Source organism: Osmerus mordax, chromosome 25, assembly GCF_038355195.1.
Source record: "Osmerus mordax isolate fOsmMor3 chromosome 25, fOsmMor3.pri, whole genome shotgun sequence".
Lineage (NCBI taxonomy): Eukaryota > Metazoa > Chordata > Actinopteri > Osmeriformes > Osmeridae > Osmerus > Osmerus mordax.
In genome coordinates, this window is record NC_090074.1 from 10,791,803 (window position 1) to 10,813,155 (window position 21,353).

The 21,353-nt window shown below is 43.3% G+C and overlaps 2 non-coding genes across 2 annotated transcripts; both read right to left on the reverse strand.

The window, feature by feature from the left end:
- Positions 1–789: 789 nt before the first annotated feature.
- Positions 790–861, reverse strand: trnap-cgg (transfer RNA proline (anticodon CGG)). The gene has a single exon. It is a non-coding gene; the product is annotated as a tRNA-Pro (tRNA).
- Positions 862–1,132: 271 nt separating this feature from the next.
- Positions 1,133–1,204, reverse strand: trnap-agg (transfer RNA proline (anticodon AGG)). The gene has a single exon. It is a non-coding gene; the product is annotated as a tRNA-Pro (tRNA).
- Positions 1,205–21,353: the final 20,149 nt, after the last annotated feature.

Here is a 21,353-nt window from a genome sequence, read left to right on the forward strand (position 1 = left end):
AGCTAGAATCATACCCCTTGACCAACGAGCCATGTTCTAGTTGCTGCTTCAATTGATCGATTTGTTGTCACAAAACATGCTAAAACAAATAGAGAAACTTCTACAGCAAATCACCCCGATCTACGTTGGGTAAAGGAATGATTTGGGAATAGAACAGGTGCCCTCTTTGCCACATTACCTCCTTCAACAGTATACTGCAATGGGCTCGTACGGGATTTGAACCCCAGACCTCTCGCACCTTAAGCGAGAATCATACCCCTAGACCAACGAGCCATGCTCTGGTTGCTTCTTTGATCAATTTGTTGTAACCAAACATGCTTAGACAAAAAGAGAAATTTCCGAAGCAAATCACGCCGATCTACATTGGGTAAAGGACTGATTTGGGAATAGAACAGGTGCCCTCTTTGCCAGGTTACCTCTTTCAACAGCATACTGTAATGGTCTCGTCCGGGATTTGAACCCAGGACCTCTCTCGCACCCTAAGCGAGAATCATACCCCTAGACCAACAAGCCATGTTCTAATTGCCGCTTCGATTGATCGATATGTTGTCACATAACATGCTTAGACAAAGGCTCCCTGCACCCTAAGCGAGAATCATACCACGAGACCAACGAGCCATGTTCTGGTTGCTGCTTTGATTAAGTTGTTGTAAAAAAAATGCGTAGACAAAAAGAGCTGGAGAAACTTCTGCAGCAAATCACCCCGATCTACATTGGGTAAAATACTGATATGGTAATAGAACAGGAGCCCTCTTCACCAAGTAACCTCCTTCAACAACATACTGTAAAGGGCTCGTCCGGGATTCGAACCCGGGACCTCTCGCACCCGAAGCGAGAATCATACCCCTAGACCAACGAGCCATGCTCTGGTTGCTGCTTTGATCGATTTGTTGTCACAAAACATGCTTAGATAAAGGCTCCCTGCACCCAAAGCGAGAATCATACACCTTGACCAACGAGCCATGTTCTAGTTGCTGCTTCGATTGATCGATTTGTTGTCACAAAACATGCTAAGACAAATAGAGAAACTCCTACAGCAAATCACCCCGATCTACGTTGGGTAAAGGACTGATTTAGGAATAGAACAGGAGCCCTCTTTGCCATGTTACCTCCTTCAACAGCATACTGTAATGGGCTCATCCGGGATTTGAACCCAGGACCTCTCGCACCCTAAGCGAGAATCATACCCCTAGACCAACGAGCCATGTTTTGGTTGCTGCTTTGATTGATTTGTTGTCCAAAAAAATTGCTTAGACAAAGGCTCCCTGCAGCCTAAGCGAGAATCATACCCCTTGACCAACGAGCAATGTTATAGTTGCTGCTTCGATTGATCGATTTGTTGTAACAAAACATGCTTAGACAAAGGCTCCCTGCACCCTAAGCGAGAATCATACCACGAGACCAACGAGCCATGTTCTGGTTGCTGCTTTGATAGATTTGTTGTCACAAAACATGCTTTGACATAAAGAGCTGGGGGGTGTTCCATCAACGTCGCTAACGCAAGTCGTGCTAACACGAATAAGTCTCACTTGGGTAAACGTCAACTTAGACTTAAGCCTCAAGCCGTTCCACTAACGTTCCGTTCCACTAACAGGCAACGCTAATTCAAGCTAGACCTCAATAAGCTTAGACTGTGCAGCCCAGATCAGGCGATCGTCGAAAAGAGGAGTTATGTCGCAAAAAGTATAGCGTAAAGCAGCAGAGGTGTGTTGTTTCAGCAGCGTAAATTATTATTTTTTTGCGTTTTTTTTGTCCCCAAAAAGGGCAATGTTGCCGCAATTAACATGACAAGGGAGACAACTTTTCAAACCAGTACGAACGTTAAAATGCGTAAATTGTAGACCTACCAAATCTACTTAACATATATATATATATATGCATTTAGGCCTACTGATAATTAGCATAATTTGTTGAGCTGTCTGAAACCGTTCTGACAGGCTAGCCTATGGTCGATATTCTCAACAGGAGATTGAGAATAATAGCCCAAAAAAGAACGTGGCAGCAATTGAAAATTGTAGGATAAAATTCAAAACACTGAAGAAGGCCATGGTTAATTGCACTTGATGTGGGCTAGTAATGTTTTTGTCTTCAAATCTTGAACAAAATCAAAAATTACTTCAAAATAACTTTGCCACACACATTTATTAACTGATAGGCTAAATGCTGAGCTTTAAGATAAAAGGGAAAGATAACCATGACTTAAATGGGGATTCACTGAAATGACTAGTATTGCACAGATCCAGGACTGACTTTTTAGATCAGAAGGTGACCCAAACTGCACACTTTGCTTGGCAGAACAGTCATTTAAAATTGCTCAGCATGACTATCATTATTATATTACGAGTATTTCCAATTAACATAGTCTGCCTCCACAGATCCAGAGGGGGCTTGGACAGTGACAGACTGTGGCTGTGCCAAGTGTTGTCACAGACTCACTTTGGGAAAGCATGCCCTACTGGGAACATTAGGGGAGACTGTTGGGCACAGAATCTAATTGTCTTCTTTTGAAAGGGCAACATTTGGGACACTGTCACGTAGGGGCAGCATAAAGGGCACTTCATAACAGCACCTTTTTCTATTGGAAGTAAGGGCATGGGAACAGTCCAATTTAGGCCATTGTAAGGGCACCTTATAGGGTACTGCGTCACATTTTCTATACTATAAAGGAACTCTTTTTACATTTATAGAGGGCACACTGTCATTTATTGCATGGGGCATCCTGTGCACTCAAGCATATTTCACAATGTGAATGGCAGACAGTAGGGCACTTGGTCTAATTTTTGCCACTCTGGGCATTTTAGAAACGCTTGCAACCATAGGGGCACCAGGCAGTCACCCCCTGAGTCTTCCAATGGGCCTGGATACACCCATGGGGACAGTATATTGCACCTATAATATTTGGGAAGCCAGAGGAGAGGTAATATACAGGCTTGTCAACATATAGGCTACTTTAAACAATGAAAATACTTTATACAATTGAATAAAAAGTCCTCCTTGATTCTTTGTGTTTCAAGATTACCTGAAAAACTGATGATAATATTCAGGTACTGCTTTGGAGCAAGGTATACCCTTCATATTTCCTGGCGTAGTTGCCCGTTCAAGAATGTCCCACATGCAAAGACACAGACAGATGCAGACAGACTGAACAGTGTCAAGGCTTGGCTACAGTGGGTTTGCTTCCTTGTGTGTGATTCCAGCAGACTACATAGTCTAGGCCTACCTACATAGACTGCAGTCTACTACCCTCCTTTCTACTATTATAGTCTACTCTGCTTTCTATTACTTTTTACAAAGGATGGTAGGCTGCTCTTTCGTGTTCATTGCCATCATGAAGAGTTGCTAAAGTGTTATTTCATATATATATATATATATATTTATGTTTTTTTTTTATTTTAAGAATGACAATTACATTTATCTAGATAAACTATGCTGGGCCTGCTGAACCTATACTTCTTCCACAAATACTGGTCAGGGAACCATTACTTCTGTCTCTGAAGACCCTTGGGGCTGGTGGGATAAACGCTCTTTGTATAATCTGAGCACCTTCATCCACCAGTGGGTTGTCAAAGAACGGATACGCCATAATTGATTGTAACTTGTCTAGACGCTCTGCTTAGTTTCTAAGTCCTTATTTTATGTCAATTAACCAATGGCTTTTGAAAACAAAAGTGACATTATTTTTTAACTTGTTTACTTAATTAAATGAATATATTTTTTGGAGATGAAGTAAACAAGTAGCTAAATCATTAATGTCTGCACTTCAAAAAGTCTGAATTTACGTTTCCGAACACGGGACTAAAGTGGTTTGCGCGCAGGAATTTACTCGACGGAACTGTCTTTTGAGATTCTGTTTCCGCCTGTTTGAAATTATTTGCAACACATTTTAGTTTAGCTTGACTTTTAGCCTGACACGGATCAGGCTAGTTCCGAAGTATAAGTTACCTTGGTTACATTTATTCATTTTTTTTTCATTTAGCAGACGCTTACGTAGATAGAACTAAAATAATCCACCTTAATGGAACGGAACTCTCGCTAAGGTAAGTGAGACTTAAGAGATAAGTCTAGCTTTTCCTTAATCGACGTTGATGGAACACCCCCCTGGAAAAACATCTGCAGCAAATAATGCTGATCTATGTTGGGTAAGGGACTTATTTGGGGACAGAACTCTTTGCCATGTTACCTCCTTCAACAGCATACTGTAATGGGCTCGTCCGGGATTTGAACCGGGGCCTTCTCGCACCCTAAGCGAGAATAATACCCCTAGACCAACGAGCCATGTTAGAGTTGTTGCTTCGATTGATCGATTTTTTGTCAAAAAACATGCTTAGACAGAGGCTCCCTGCACCCTAAGCGAGAATCATACCCCTAGACCAACGAGCCATGTTGTTGCTTCGATTGATCGATTTGTTGTCAAAAAACATGCTTACACAAAGGCTTCCTGCACCCTAAGCGAAAATCATACCACGAGACCAACGAGCCATGTTCTGGTTGCTGCTTTGATTGATTTGTTGTCACAAAAAATGCGTAGAAAAAAGAGCTGGAGGAACTTCTGCAGCAAATCACCCCGATCTACGTTGGGTAAAGGACTGATTTGGAAATAGAACAGGAGCCCTCTTTGCCATGTTACCTCCTTCAACAGCATACTGTAATGGGCTCGTCCGGGATTTGAACCCATGACCTCTCCTACCCTAAGCGAGAATCATACCCCTAGACCAACAAGCCATGTTCTAGTTGCTGCTTCGATTGATCGATTTGTTGTCACAAAACATGCTTAGACAAAGGCTCCCTGCACCCAAAGCGAGAATCATACAGCGAGACCAACGAGCCATGTTCTGATTGCTGCTTTGATACATTTGTTGTCACAAAACATGCTTAGACATAAAGAGCTGGAAAAACATCTGCAGCAAATCACACCGATCTACGTTGGGTAAAGGACTGATTTGTGAGTCAGGTAACATGTCAGACCTGTCAGGTAACATTTACGATCAACTGCGTGAGAAAACCAAACATTTCCGTGCATACTCGGTCGCTCTTGATGAGAGCACAGACATCACTGACACTGCGCAGCTCGCAATGTATGTCCGTGGTGTTGACGACAATTTTGAAGTGATGGAGGAGTTGCTCACAGTGATTCCAATGCATGGCCAGACCACCGCTCAGGAGATATTCCGTCAGCTGTGTGATACCATTGTGGATGCCGGTTTACCATGGAAGAGGTTTGCTGGAATAACAACCGACGGAGCGCCATCAATGACAGGGAGGAGAAATGGACTGGTGGCACTTGTTCAAAGAAAACTGGAAGAGGAGGGTGTGGAGGAGGCCATTGCTCTGCACTGCATTATTCATCAGCAGGCCCTTTGCAGCAAATGCCTGACGTTTGACAATGTGATGTCTGTTGTTGTGAAATGCATCAACCACATCAGATCCAGGGGCTTAAAGCATCGGCAGTTCCGTGCCTTTTTGGAGGAAATAGTCAGCATATGAGGATGTGCTCTACTTCACCGAGGTACGTTGGCTCAGCAGGGGAAACGTCTTGAAGAGGTTTTTTGAGTTGAGAGCAGAAGTGAAAGCCTTCATGGAGAAGAATGGGATGGCTGTTCCTGTGCTAAGTGATCCCAAATGGCTCATGGACTTAGCTTTTCTTGTTGACATCACACAGGAGCTGAATATACTGAACAAGAAGTTACAAGGCCAGGGGCAGCTTGTCAGTGCTGCCTACGACAACATCAGAGCATTCTCCACAAAACTTGTGCTATGGAAAGCCTAGCTCTCTCAGACAAACCTCTGCCATTTCCCAGCATGCAAGGCACTCATGGATGTGGGCACACCATTTCAGTGGTGAGAAGTATGCTGATGCCATTGTAAAGCTACAGGAGGAATTTGATCACAGGTTTGCAGACTTCAAGACACACAGAGCCACTTTTCAAATTTTTGCGGACCCCTTCTCCTTCGATGTGCAAGATGCTTCTCCTGTGCTTCAAATGGAGCTCATTAACCTGCAGTGCAATTCTGAACTCAAAGCCAAGTTCAGGGAGGTGAGTGGAAAAGCAGACAAGCTTGGACAATTTTTTAGAGAATTGCCCCCCACCTTTCCTGAGCTTTCCAGGATGTTCAAGCGGACCATGTGCCTTTTTGGGAGCACATATCTGTGTGAAAAGCTCTTCTCCACCATGAACTTTAATAAGTCAAAGTACAGGTCCAAACTTACTGATGAGCATCTTCAAGCCATACTGAGGGTCTCAATGGCTTCCTCCCTCAAGCCAAATGTGGCACAACTGTGTGAGAGGAAGCGCTGCCAGGTCTCTGGCAGCAAGGAGTAGGCAAGAGAAGCCATGTTCTGAAGAACCGTTCATGTTCGGAAGAACCTGTTTATGTTCTGAAGAATCATTCATGTTCTGAACTGTAATTGAACTAAAGATTGGATCAGTTGTACTTTTTTTTGAATACTTGAAACCCTTTTTTTGTGAAATATTGGATGCGGCCCAGCCTCACCCAGACTCTACCTCCAGAAGCCCCCAGGTAAGTTGAGTTTGAGACCCTTGCCCTAGACCAACGAGCCATGTTCCAGTTGCTGCTTCAATTGATCGATTTGTTGTCACAAAACATGCGTAGACATAAAGAGCTGGAGAAACATCCGCAGCAAATCACCCCGATCGACGTTGGGTAAAGGACTGATTTGGGAATAGAACAGGAGCCCTCTTTGCCAGGTTACCTCCTTATAAAGCATACTGTAATGGGCTCGTCCGGGATTTGAACCCAGGACCTCTCGCACCCTAAGCGAGAATCATACCCCTAGACATACGAGCCATGTTCTAGTTGTTGCTATGATTGATCGATTTGTTGTCACAAAACATGCTTAGACAAAGGTTCCCTGCACCCTAAGCGAGATTCATACCACGAGACCAACGAGCCATGCTCTGGTTGCTGCTTTGATCGATTTGTTTTACACAAAACATGCTTAGACAAAAAGAGAAACTTCCGCAGCAAATCACCCCGATCTACGTTGGGTAAAGGACTGATTTGGGAATAGAACAGGAGCCCTCTTTGCCAGGTTACCTCCTTCTACAGCATACTGTAATGGGCTAGTCCAGGATGTGAACCCGGGACCTCTCGCACCCTAAGCGAGAATCATACCCCTAGACATACGAGCCATGTTCTGGTTGTTGCTATGATTGATCGATTTGTTGTCACAAAACATGCTTAACCCTCACGCTCTCCTCATTGTCTATGCAGCCTGAACTTATCCTTCGCGCTGTCTCCGGGTCATTGTGACCCACAACGTTGTATATTACGCCACCTTCGCGCTGTCTCGGGGTTCGTTGTGACCCGCAGCGTTGTATATTACGCCACCTTCGCGCTGTCTCGGGGGTCGTTGTGACCCACAGGCTGGGAATGAAAGGCAATAAACAGGTATCTCCCTGGTGGTCTAGTGGCAAGACTGTGGGGCTTTCAGCTCCGTGGCCGGGGTTCGCTTCACGGTCAGGGCAAATACGATTTCATTTTTATTTCGACGGAGAATGTTTCACTTGACTATTTTTGTATTACGAAAGGTTGTCAGCACGAGGGTGGCGTAACAGACTAGGTATGGTGAGTCACAGCGCAGACTAGGATACAGCGCGAGAGTGTACTAATAGGCTAGGCAGACAAGGCTAGAAATAAAAGGTTTGACTTTATTTACTTTTTATTATGAAAAAGTTGTCACAACGTCAGTTTGCTTCACCACGACATATACATCGTGGTGCATGTGTTGGTAGTAGCGTTAGCAGCGCTGTGGCTTGAGCAAAGCCCTCTTCTGCACTCGACTGAGTTGTTCAGTCTTCTGCACACCCGCAGGTCGGGTCCGACCACGGTTACCATTTGTCTCCCGCCGTTCCGACCTTATCAAATTAATCTAGGTCAATGTGGCCAATCTGATTCCGAGGGCCGCAGCCGCACGGCCGCTTGGCAGACGGGTCCGAACACGGTTACCATTTGTCTCCCGCCGTTCCGACCTTATCAAATTAATCTAGGTCAATGTGGCCAATCTGATTCGAGGGCCGCAGCCGCACGGCAGCTTGGCACACGGGTCCGACCGCGGTTACCATTTGTCTCCCGCCGTTCCGACCTTATCAATTTAATGTAGGTCAATGTGGCCAATCTGATTCCGAGGGCCGCAGCCGCACGGCCGCTTGGCAGACGGGTCCGACCACGGTGTTGTCTGACGCAAGGACAATTCTCCCGCCGAGAGGAATCGGCAATCGTCGAATCGTAAAAGGCGGCGCGCGCGCGCGTGGTTGGACAAAAAAAATACATATAAATAAATAAATAAAAAATAATATAAAATAAATAAAGTGGACGAGACGAGGTCGGAGAGAGGCGTCGATTTCATCTGTCTCCCTTCGTTCCGACCTTATCAATTTAATCTAGGTCAATGTGGCCAATCTGATTCCGAGGGCCGCAGCCGCACGGCCGCTTGGCAGACGGGTCCGATAGCGGTTTCTCTGACGCCAGACGTCACACTCATTCTACCGCCGAGAGGGGTCGCTGATTGTCGAATCGTAAAGGCGTCATTAGACTCAGGGGAGAGGTTGGAGGCGTGGATCAAACCTCGTCAAGTTGAGAGAGCACAATGACACCTACCTAATTCGACCGCCGTAATTGACAACGCAGACACTGCGGTGGGTCACAACGACCCGCGGACAGCTCCACCTAGTGTTAACTAGTGATCAGAATCAGAATCAGAATCAGAATCAGAAAGGGGATTTATTCGCCATGAAAGTTTGCACAGACAAAGAATTTGCTTTGGCAGGAAGGTGCATACAATAAACATATACCTAAAATTTAAATATGTGGACTAACTATACTAAGGGTACACAAACTAGCAGTACTAAGTGGGATAAATATAAGTTGCCGTAAATTACAATATAAAAATACAAAAATACAAATATTACTAAAAATACAAATGTACAAGATACCATGTTGTGGTGCAGTGCAAAAGCAGTGTGTTTTAAGCAATAAGTCATTTGAGTCAGTGTGGTCCCTTGGCCTTGTTGAAGAGGCCAACAGCGGAAGGGAAGAAACTGTTTTTGTGGCGTGAGGTATTGGTCCTGATAGACCGCAGCCTTCTGCCGGAGGGGAGTGACTGAAACAGGGAGTGTCCAGGGTGGGAGGAGTCGGCCACAATCTTCCTCGCTCGCCTCAGGGTCCTCGAGGTGTGCAGGTCCTCGAGGGTAGGCAGATTGCAGCCAATCACCTTCTCAGCAGTACGGATGATACGCTGCAGTCTGCTCTTGTCCTTGGCAGTGGCAGCAGCGTACCAGACGGTGATGGAGGAGGTGAGGATGGACTCAATGATGGCTGAGTAGAAGTGCACCATCATTGTCTTTGGCAGGTTGAACTTCTTCAGCTGCCGAAGGAAGTACATCCTCTGTTGTGCTTTCTTGATGAGGGAGCTGATGTTCAGTTCCCACTTGAGGTCCTGGGAGAGGATAGTGCCCAGGAAGCGGAAGGACTCCACAGTGTTGACTGGGGAGTCACACAGGGTGATGGGGGTGAGTGGGGCTGTGTTCCTCCTGAAGTCCACAACCATCTCCACTGTCTTAAGAGCATTGAGCTCTAAGTTGTTCTGGCTGCACCAGGTCACCAGGTTGGCCGCTTCCCACCTATAATCAGACTCGTCTCCACCAGAGATGAGCCCAATAAGGGTGGTGTCGTCCGCAAACTTCAGGAGTTTGACGGACGGATGACTGGAGGTGCAACTGTTGGTGTACAGGGAGAAGAGCAGAGGAGAAAGGACGCAGCCCTGAGGTGATCCGGTGCTGATGGACCGGGAGTCAGAGACTTGTGTTCCCAGCTTAACGCACTGCTTCCTGTCAGACAGGAAGTCTGTGATCCACCTGCAGGTGGAATCAGGCACGTTCAGCTGGGAGAGCTTGTCCTGAAGCAGGGCGGGGATGATGGTGTTGAAGGCAGAGCTGAAGTCCACAAACAGGATCCTGGCATAGGATGCTGGGGAGTCCAGGTGCTGTAGGGTGAAGTGGAGGGCCATGTTAACTGCATCGTCCACAGACCTGTTGGCTCTGTAGGCAAACTGCAGGGGGTCCAGTAGAGGGTCAGTGATGGATTTAAGGTGTGCCAGCACCAGGCGCTCGAAAGACTTCATTACCACAGAGGTCAGGGCGACGGGTCTGTAGTCATTATGTCCTGTTGGCCTTGGCTTTTTGGGCACAGGGATGATGGTGGAGGACTTGAGACAGGCTGGCACATGGCATGTCTCAAGGGAGGTGTTAAAGATGTGGGTAAACACCGGAGACAGCTGGTCAGCGCAGTGCTTGAGGGTGGCTGGAGAGACAGAGTCCGGCCCAGCTGCTTTGCGGGGGTTCTGCCTCTTGAAAAGTCTGTTAACTTCACCCTCCTGAATGGAGAGAGTCGTCACTGTAGAGGGGGGGAGGTGGGAGGCCTCCTGGGTGGGAAGGGGTAGTTCAAGACTGTCCAATTGTCTTTCAAATCTGCAGTAGAACTCATTCAGGTCGTTGGCCAGGCGGGAGTCGTTAGTGGAGTGGGGGGCTCTGGGCTTGTAGTTGGTAATTTGCCTGAGCCCTCTCCAGACAGAAGCAGAGTCGTTTGCAGAGAATTGGTGTTTTAGCCTCTCTGAGTACAGTCGTTTAGCCTCCCTCACCGCCTTGCTAAACCTGTTCTTTGACTCCTTGAAACTGTCTTTGTCCCCACTCCTAAACGCGGCCTCTTTCTCTGACCTCAACCTTCTGAGTTTAGCTGTAAACCAGGGTTTGTCGTTGTTGTAGCTTACCCTGGTGCGTGTTGGTATACAGCAGTCCTCACAGAAGCTGATGTATGATGTCACAGCCTCTGTGAGCTCATCCAGACTATTGGTAGCAGTCGTGAACATGTCCCAGTCAGTGCAGTCCAAGCACGCCCGCAGATCCTCCATAGCTTCACTGGTCCACTGTTTTGATGTCCTCACAGCAGGCTTACAGCGCTTTAGCTTCTGCCTGTATGCAGGAATCAGGTGGACCATGGCGTGGTCAGAGTGACCCAGTGCTGCTCGGGGGACCGCATGGTATGCTTTGCTGATTGTAGAGTAGCAGTGATCCAGGGTGTTTCCTTCTCTGGTAGGGCATTTGATGAATTGTCTATATTTTGGGAGTTCTTGAGTGAGATTGCCTTTGTTAAAGTCGCCTAGCACAATAACCAAGGAATCCGGATTTTCATGCTCCACACTCAGTATCTGGCTGGCGAGCACACGTTGAGCCTCGTTAACGCTAGCCTGCGGAGGCATGTAGACGCCAACCAGAATGAATGATGCAAACTCTCGTGGCGAGTAAAAAGATCTACAGTTAATAAAAAATGATTCCAGATCAGGAGAACAGTGCTGCAGAATCACTGTCACATCTTCACACCAGCCACTGTTAATGTAAAAACAAATACCACCGCCTTTCGTTTTGCCAGAGAGCACAGGGTTACGATCCGCTCTCAGCAGTTTGAAACCTGCTAGCTGTAGCGCAGAGTCTGGGATCAGTTCACTCAGCCATGTCTCCGTAAAGCACAAAACGGAAGATGAATGAAAGTCTCTGTTTTTCCACACCAGTAGCTGAAGTTCATCCAGTTTGTTGCTCAGTGAACGCACGTTGGAGAGAAATATCCCCGGTAACGCTGTGCGTGCCCCACGCCGACGGAGTCGCACCAGAGCACCGGCTCGTTTGCCTCTCCTACGGCGCTTCGCTGCTAGGACAAAGCCGAGGGTGGCTTTGACTATAATTCCCACTAATTCCGCCGCTGGAAGCAGAAAAGTGGGAAATAAATCCACAGGAGTTGTAGTCCTGATGTTTAGAAGTACTTCTCTAGTTAGAGAACCCCGGAAATCTTGGCAGAACACTGAATTAACAGACAAAACAAGACAAAAAAGGGAGCTATAAGGGAGTCAGGTTGCTGAGCGGTGAGGGAATCGGGCTAGTAATCCGAAGGTTGCCAGTTCGATTCCAGGTCATGCCAACTGATGTTGTGTCCTTCACCCTACTTGCCTCGGGGGAATGTCCCTGTACTTACTGTAAGTCGCTCTGGATAAGAGCGTCTGCTAAATGACTAAATGTAAATGTAACTTGATATATAAACTTCTGGGGCAGGCGGCGGGTTCACAATTGACAACGCAGACACTGCGCTGGGTCACAATGACCCGGAGACAGCTCCACCTAGTGTTAACTAGTGATATAACGTGATATACACACTTTGACAACGCAGACACTGCGGTGGGTCACAATGACCTGAGGGCAGCGGGAGTGTTCGTCCTAGTTTTAACTGTTGATACTATGTGATATACCCCTCCCCTACGTATCTACGTTTTTGTATTAGGAAGAGTCGCACCGACACGGCGTGGCAGGGTTAATGCAAAAATAATATTTATTTTTATTGTTATTAGGTAAAGGCATTGTGACCCACACGACGGTGGGTCACAATGACCCGAAGGTAGCACAAGGGGTATGTATAGGTATCGCAACACGACGGTGGGTCACAACGACCCGAAGGTAGCACAAGGGTTAACTAGAGAGGATACAATTTCTGGGGAAATTGTAGGGTGTGCTTGCTTGCGTCGGTTGCACAGGGGTCTGTATATTTTATATAAAAATGCATCGGGCCTACTTATTATTTATAAAGATTACATAGATTTAAAAGCATCTTTTTTTTGCTGCTCATTTACAACTCAAAATATGAGTGAAGTGTAGAATGAAATATGATGTCTTCTCATTTCCCCTGCAAGAGGCAGCTGACAGGCTGAATCAAAACGAATACATTTGGCAGACCGGTGTACAAATGGACCTAATCTCTATGACTTAAACGTCCTTTTAAGTTGTCCCTTCTCGTGATATTTTCAGGCATTTAGACTACTCATATTGCATTCATTCATTAATAAAGAACCCCCTTTTAAGATTATTCTACGACTTTACCGGCAGAAGATAGAATCGCGATTCAAACAGTACCATCTGCTAACTGAAAATATGCCCCCAAAAACGTAAATAAGCTTGACATTTATTTAGTGGAAAATACCTCATTCATAAAAAGCTCACTGGTAGCGATCATTGTCAGTAACAACTCAAAATGCGATATAGCCCTGTGTGGAGAAGCTGCCCCGGTAAATTCTACTACTACAGTACAGTACTAGACTACTGCTGTGTTCGTCTTGATAGCGATTGCGTTGGTTGAATTCGATTAAACGTTCCGTTGTACGGTTTAGGCTGAAATTAATTATTTTCATGAACAGATTGACAAAGTTTAGGCTGTGGCAATGAAGTTCAGGTTAGTAGTCAGATAGTTTCCCTACTGAAAGACTTTTGAGTAAGGGGAGTGCCGAACATGTTCTGTTGCCGTTTGACTTAAACAGCTGAGGAGTTGTTGTTAGCTACTCACACTACTGTAGTGTCTCGGGTACAGTAGGCTACAGCGTTGCAGTGAGCTACACTGGTTTGAAACCACAGGTAATGGTAATTTCACCAACAAATCGTTTTCTAATGTCAGAATAAATCCTACAACGAAAATGTATATGTGAGGAATGTTTATTTTAACGATTGAAAACAGATAACGCTACATCATAGACCACTGTAGTATGTGTTGCTCGGGAAACACAGGCTAATGTCATGATGCTAATACTTCAGTGAAATAGTAGACTACTGTTTCCGAAAGTAGATGTACTTCCTTAATAATATCAGCTTATATTGTACATTACACATCACAATTGTGTGTCATATCACAAAGTAAAATGAGTAAATAGTTATCACCCTGGCCTCTTTTCTTGTGGCGTTTCTGCAGCTGCCTTGCAGTAAAGCTATAGTTAGCCTAGCTATCCCCCAAGTTAACAGATGTGAAACGAATGTTCTGGCAAAGGTAGTCACGCGTGTTTTCGTGACGTTAGTGACGCAGTGACGTTAGTAACGTCAGTGACTGTGGCTAGCAAATTAGCCACCGTTAGCTTCACTTTTCGCCACAAAAACTTAACTTACGCTTAAACCATGCAACGGAACGTAAATTCCAATAGAAGCAACTCAATCGCTACCAAGACGAAACTTTTGACACCTACGTTGTCTATGTAGGCCAAGTATTTACTGAGTTTTAGGGGGGCAAAAAGAAATAAAAATAAAAATAATAATAATAACTAGAGAGGGTACAATTTCTGGGGAAATTGTAGGGTGTGCTTGCTTGCGTCGGTTGCACAGGGGTCTGTATATTTTATATAAAAATGCATCGGGCCTACTTATTATTTATAAAGATTACATAGATTTAAAAGCATCTTTTTTTTGCTGCTCATTTACAACTCAAAATACGAGTGAAGTGTAGAATGAAATATGATGTCTTCTCATTTCCCCTGCAAGAGGCAGCTGACAGGCTGAATCAAAACGAATACATTTGGCAGACCGGTGTACAAATGGACCTAATCTCTATGACTTAAACGTCCTTTTAAGTTGTCCCTTCTCGTGATATTTTCAGGCATTTAGCCTACTCATATTGCATTCATTCATTAACAAAGAACCCCCTTTGAAGATTATTCTACGACTTTACCGGCAGAAGATAGAATCGCGATTCAAACAGTACCATCTGCTAACTGAAAATATGCCCCCAAAAACGTAAATAAGCTTGACATTTATTTAGTGGAAAATAGCTCATTCATAAAAAGCTCACTGGTAGCGATCATTGTCAGTAACAACTCAAAATGCGATATAGCCCTGTGTGGAGAAGCTGCCCCGGTAAATTCTACTACTACAGTACAGTACTAGACTACTGCTGTGTTCGTCTTGATAGCGATTGCGTTGGTTGAATTCGATTAAACGTTCCGTTGTACGGTTTAGGCTGAAATTAATTATTTTCATGAACAGATTGACAAAGTTTAGGCTGTGGCAATGAAGTTCAGTTTAGTAGTCAGATAGTTTCCCTACTGAAAGACTTTTGAGTAAGGGGAGTGCCGAACATGTTCTGTTGCCGTTTGACTTAAACAGCTGAGGAGTTGTTGTTAGCTACTCACACTAGTGTCTCGGGTACAGTAGGCTACAGCGTTGCAGTGAGCTACACTGGTTTGAAACCACAGGTAATGGTAATTTCACCAACAAATCGTTTACTAATGTCAGAATAAATCCTACAACGAAAATGTATATGTGAGGAATGTTTATTTTAACGATTGAAAACAGATACATCATAGACCACTGTAGTATGTGTTGCCCGGGCAACACAGGCTAATGTCATGATGCTAATATGTCAGTGAAATAGTAGACTACTGTTTCCGAAAGTAGATGTACTTCCTTAATAATATCAGCTTATATTGTACATTACACATCACAATTGTGTGTCATATCACAAAGTAAAATGAGTAAATATTTATCACCCTGGCCTCTTTGTTTGTGGCGTTTCTGCAGCTGCCTTGCAGTAAAGCTATAGTTAGCCTAGCTATCCCCCAAGTTAACAGATGCGAAACGAATGTTCTGCCAAAGGTAGTCACGCGTGTTTTCGTGACATTATTGCAGACCGGTGTAAAAATTGACCTAATCTCTATGATTTAAACGTCATTTTAAGTTTTTCTCTTCTCATGATATTTTCAGGCATTTAGCCTACTCATATTGCATTCATTCATGAATAAACAACCCCTTTGAAGATTATTCTACGACGTTACCCGGCAGTACAGTAGAAGATGGAATCGCAATTCAAACGGTACCATCTGCTAACTGAAAATATGCCCCCCAAAACGTAAATAAGCTTGACATTTATTTAGTGGAAAATTGCTCATTCATAAAAAGCTCACTGGTAGCGATCATTGTCAGTAACAACGCAAAATGCGATATAGCCCTGTGTTGAGAAGCTGCCCCGGTAAATTGTACTACTACGGTACAGTACTAGACTACTGCTGTGTTCGTCTTGGTAGCGATTGCGTTGGTTGAATTGGATTTAACGTTCCGTTGTACGGTTTAGGCTGAAATTAATTATTTTCATGAACAGATTGACAACGTTTAGGCTGTGGCAATGAAGTTCAGGTTAGTAGTTAGATAGACTTTTGATTTAAGTAAGGGGAGTGCCGAACATTTTCTGTCGCCGTTTGACTTCCTAAACAGCTGTGTACTGTAGCTAGATGTTTTTGTAGTGTGTCTCGCGTAAGCTACAGCGTTGCAGTGAGCTACACTGGTTTGAAACCACAGGTAATGGTAATTTCACCAACAAATCGTTTTCTAATGTCAGAATAAATCCTACAACGAAAATGTATATGTGAGGAATGTTTATTTTAACGATTGAAAACAGATAACGCTACATCATAGACCACTGTAGTATGTGTTGCCCGGAAAACACAGGCTAATGTCATGATGCTAATACTTCAGTGAAATAGTAGACTACTGTTTCCGAAAGTAGATGTACTTCCTTAATAATATCAGCTTATATTGTACATTACACATCACAATTGTGTGTCATATCACAAAGTAAAATGAGTAAATAGTTATCACCCTGGCCTCTTTTCTTGTGGCGTTTCTGCAGCTGCCTTGCAGTAAAGCTATAGTTAGCCTAGCTATCCCCCAAGTTAACAGATGCTAAACGAATGTTCTGGCAAAGGTAGTCACGCGTGTTTTCGTGACGTTAGTGACGTTAGTAACGTCAGTGACTGTGGCTAGCAAATTAGCCACCGTTAGCTTCACTTTTCGCCACAAAAACTTAACTTACGCTTAAACCATGCAACGGAACGTAAATTCCAATAGAAGCAACTCAATCGCTACCAAGACGAAACTTTTGACACCTACGTTGTCTATGTAGGCCAAGTATTTACTGAGTTTTAGGGGGGCAAAAAGAAAAAAAGAAAAATAATAATAATAACTAGAGAGGATACAATTTCTGGGGAAATTGTAGGGTGTGCTTGCTTGCGTCGGTTGCACAGGGGTCTGTATATTTTATATAAAAATGCATCGGGCCTACTTATTATTTATAAAGATTACATAGATTTAAAAGCATCTTTTTTTTGCTGCTCATTTACAACTCAAAATACGAGTGAAGTGTAGAATGAAATATGACGTCTTCTCATTTCCCCTGCAAGAGGCAGCTGACAGGCTGAATCAAAACGAATACATTTGGCAGACCGGTGTACAAATGGACCTAATCTCTATGACTTAAACGTCCTTTTAAGTTGTCCCTTCTCGTGATATTTTCAGGCATTTAGCCTACTCATATTGCATTCATTCATTAATAAAGAACCCCCTTTGAAGATTATTCTACGACTTTACCGGCAGAAGATAGAATCGCGATTCAAACAGTACCATCTGCTAACTGAAAATATGCCCCCAAAAACGTAAATAAGCTTGACATTTATTTAGTGGAAAATAGCTCATTCATAAAAAGCTCACTGGTAGCGATCATTGTCAGTAACAACTCAAAATGCGATATAGCCCTGTGTGGAGAAGCTGCCCGGTAAATTCTACTACTACAGTACAGTACTACTAGTAGACTACTGCTGTGTTCGTCTTGATAGCGATTGCGTTGGTTGAATTCGATTAAACGTTCCGTTGTACGGTTTAGGCTGAAATTAATTATTTTCATGAACAGATTGACAAAGTTTAGGCTGTGGCAATGAAGTTCAGGTTAGTAGTCAGATAGTTTCCCTACTGAAAGACTTTTGAGTAAGGGGAGTGCCGAACATGTTCTGTTGCCGTTTGACTTAAACAGCTGAGGAGTTGTTGTTAGCTACTCACACTAGTGTCTCGGGTACAGTAGGCTACAGCGTTGCAGTGAGCTACACTGGTTTGAAACCACAGGTAATGGTAATTTCACCAACAAATCGTTTACTAATGTCAGAATAAATCCTACAACGAAAATGTATATGTGAGGAATGTTTATTTTAACGATTGAAAACAGATACATCATAGACCACTGTAGTATGTGTTGCCCGGGCAACACAGGCTAATGTCATGATGCTAATATGTCAGTGAAATAGTAGACTACTGTTTCCGAAAGTAGATGTACTTCCTTAATAATATCAGCTTATATTGTACATTACACATCACAATTGTGTGTCATATCACAAAGTAAAATGAGTAAATATTTATCACCCTGGCCTCTTTGTTTGTGGCGTTTCTGCAGCTGCCTTGCAGTAAAGCTATAGTTAGCCTAGCTATCCCCCAAGTTAACAGATGCCAAACGAATGTTCTGCCAAAGGTAGTCACGCGTGTTTTCGTGACATTATTGCAGACCGGTGTAAAAATTGACCTAATCTCTATGATTTAAACGTCATTTTAAGTTTTTCTCTTCTCATGATATTTTCAGGCATTTAGCCTACTCATATTGCATTCATTCATGAATAAACAACCCCTTTGAAGATTATTCTACGACGTTACCCGGCAGTAGAAGATGGAATCGCAATTCAAACGGTACCATCTGCTAACTGAAAATATGCCCCCCAAAACGTAAATAAGCTTGACATTTATTTAGTGGAAAATTGCTCATTCATAAAAAGCTCACTGGTAGCGATCATTGTCAGTAACAACGCAAAATGCGATATAGCCCTGTGTTGAGAAGCTGCCCCGGTAAATTGTACTACTACGGTACAGTACTAGGCTACTGCTGTGTTCGTCTTGGTAGCGATTGCGTTGGTTGAATTGGATTTAACGTTCCGTTGTACGGTTTAGGCTGAAATTAATTATTTTCATGAACAGATTGACAACGTTTAGGCTGTGGCAATGAAGTTCAGGTTAGTAGTTAGATAGACTTTTGATTTAAGTAAGGGGAGTGCCGAACATTTTCTGTCGCCGTTTGACTTCCTAAACAGCTGTGTACTGTAGCTAGATGTTTTTGTAGTGTGTCTCGCGTAAGCTACAGCGTTGCAGTGAGCTACACTGGTTTGAAACCACAGGTAATGGTAATTTCACCAACAAATCGGTTTCTAATGTCAGAATAAATCCTACAACGAAAATGTATATGTGAGGAATGTTTATTTTAACGATTGAAAACAGATAACGCTACATCATAGACCACTGTAGTATGTGTTGCCCGGGAAACACAGGCTAATGTCATGATGCTAATACTTCAGTGAAATAGTAGACTACTGTTTCCGAAAGTAGATGTACTTCCTTAATAATATCAGCTTATATTGTACATTACACATCACAATTGTGTGTCATATCACAAAGTAAAATGAGTAAATAGTTATCACCCTGGCCTCTTTTCTTGTGGCGTTTCTGCAGCTGCCTTGCAGTAAAGCTATAGTTAGCCTAGCTATCCCCCAAGTTAACAGATGCTAAACGAATGTTCTGGCAAAGGTAGTCACGCGTGTTTTCGTGACGTTAGTGACGCAGTGACGTTAGTAACGTCAGTGACTGTGGCTAGCAAATTAGCCACCGTTAGCTTCACTTTTCGCCACAAAAACTTAATTTAAGCTTAAACCATGCAACGGAACGTAAATTCCAATAGAAGCAACTCAATCGCTACCAAGACGAAACTTTTGACACCTACGTTGTCTATGTAGGCCAAGTATTTACTGAGTTTTAGGGGGGCAAAAAGAAATAAAAATAATAATAATAATAATATATATGTGAGAGAACAAAGGTTGTGCTCTCGCCGAAGGCTTGAGCACACCCAATAATATATATGTGAGAGAACAAAGGTTGTGCTCTCGCCGAAGGCTTGAGCACACCCAATAATAATATATATGTGAGAGAACAAAGGTTGTGCTCTCGCCGAAGGCTTGAGCACACCCAATGAACACCCCTCCTCTAGTGCTACAATGTTGACTCTGAAATGGCTTCATTAAATCCACTATTGGAATTTACACTGGCTGTAATCCGGGGAAATAGTCCGTCCTCACAAAAAACACACCACACACACCTCAGGAATTAACATTTTCGTTTTGAAGCACGGGGGGGGTGTTTTTAAATCGACTATCGGAATTCAAACTGGCACTAAGCCTAGTACCTAGTCCATCCTCACAAAAAACACCAACCACACCTCAGGAATAAAAATATTCGCACACCCACAACACACCTGTAATTTGATATAAAATGCAGCCAACTGTTAATTGTACAAAAAGGAGACATATGTAGTCATAATATATACACAAACATTCTCACCGGAATGGGATAAGTGTTAAATGGACTGTTCAATGCGTCTTCCGTAGCAGATTTGTGAGTTGTATAACAACAGCCCAGGGGTAGCAATACGGATATATACACATACACAATGAAATGAGATACACCAACATGTTAAATGTAGGGTTGATTCATACTTTTTATTCACTCCATTGGTATAGTACATACTGTGGAAAATACAGGGATGGGATGATATCTGACACTGCTGTTGTTATGTAAGCCTGAATGTGACATATTACAAAGTGTTAATCTCTGTAAGTGCTACACGTCTCACCGGATAGTCATGTAGACTTTTCACTCCTGGATCGATGTAAGATGCAACCATGGCTAATATCGCGTCAAGATGATAGTAGTGTGTCAACTGTATGTACATGGGTCTGACGAAGTCACTGTCTCTAGGTCCTACCATGGTATCACCATCATCGACGATAGAGAATGTTACGTTGACGCTATGTAAGTTTTCTTTCTCATATTTTGTCAGGATCCTGTTCTTCAAGAGGAGACAATCGTAAAACTGCTCCATTGTGCCAGTTGATAATATTTCACGGCGAGTTGACGAAAGCTGTTCGGGGGACGGAGGTCGAGATGTCCACTTCAGTTATGTAAACGACTTGGGTTTTAACTTTTGTGATGACTCCATGGTTAATATGTTGGAAGGTAGTGACAGGAGGGTTAGGTATGTCTGCTTTATTCTTACTTTCTGGATTAGATGGAATCTTCAACTCTTTTTATCTTGTCCATTATGTCGTTTCTGTAGTGTTAAAGTTGTTATTGTGAAAGTGATATTACAGTTTTTCACGATTGCTAAAACACATTCTTGAAACAGTCACCCATTTTCTCAAAACTGTAAACACAAAACCACATCTTCAAGCACTATTTACAAAACCTCTGTATCCTCTTGCAAAATGAAACTTTCGCCTCAAAACACTTTTACCTGTGCTCAAAATCAAGCTTTCGCCTCAAAACAGATTTACCTGTGCTCAAAATCAAACACTGCTCTCAAATCATAAACAAAGTGATCAAAATGATATACACTATCAAGCAGTCAGTAAACAATACACCAAAAAATTGAAAACACATTGTTCAAAACATATAGTTCTCAGGGAGAAGTACATTTTTTATCTCAAAACAAATTTCATATTTATCCATCATTGTCTTTGATGAACGAAAACATGTTCTCTTACAGTATACAGTTTTTCACAATTGCTAAAACACATTCTTGAAACAGTCACCCATTTTCTCAAAACTGTAAACACAAAACCTCAT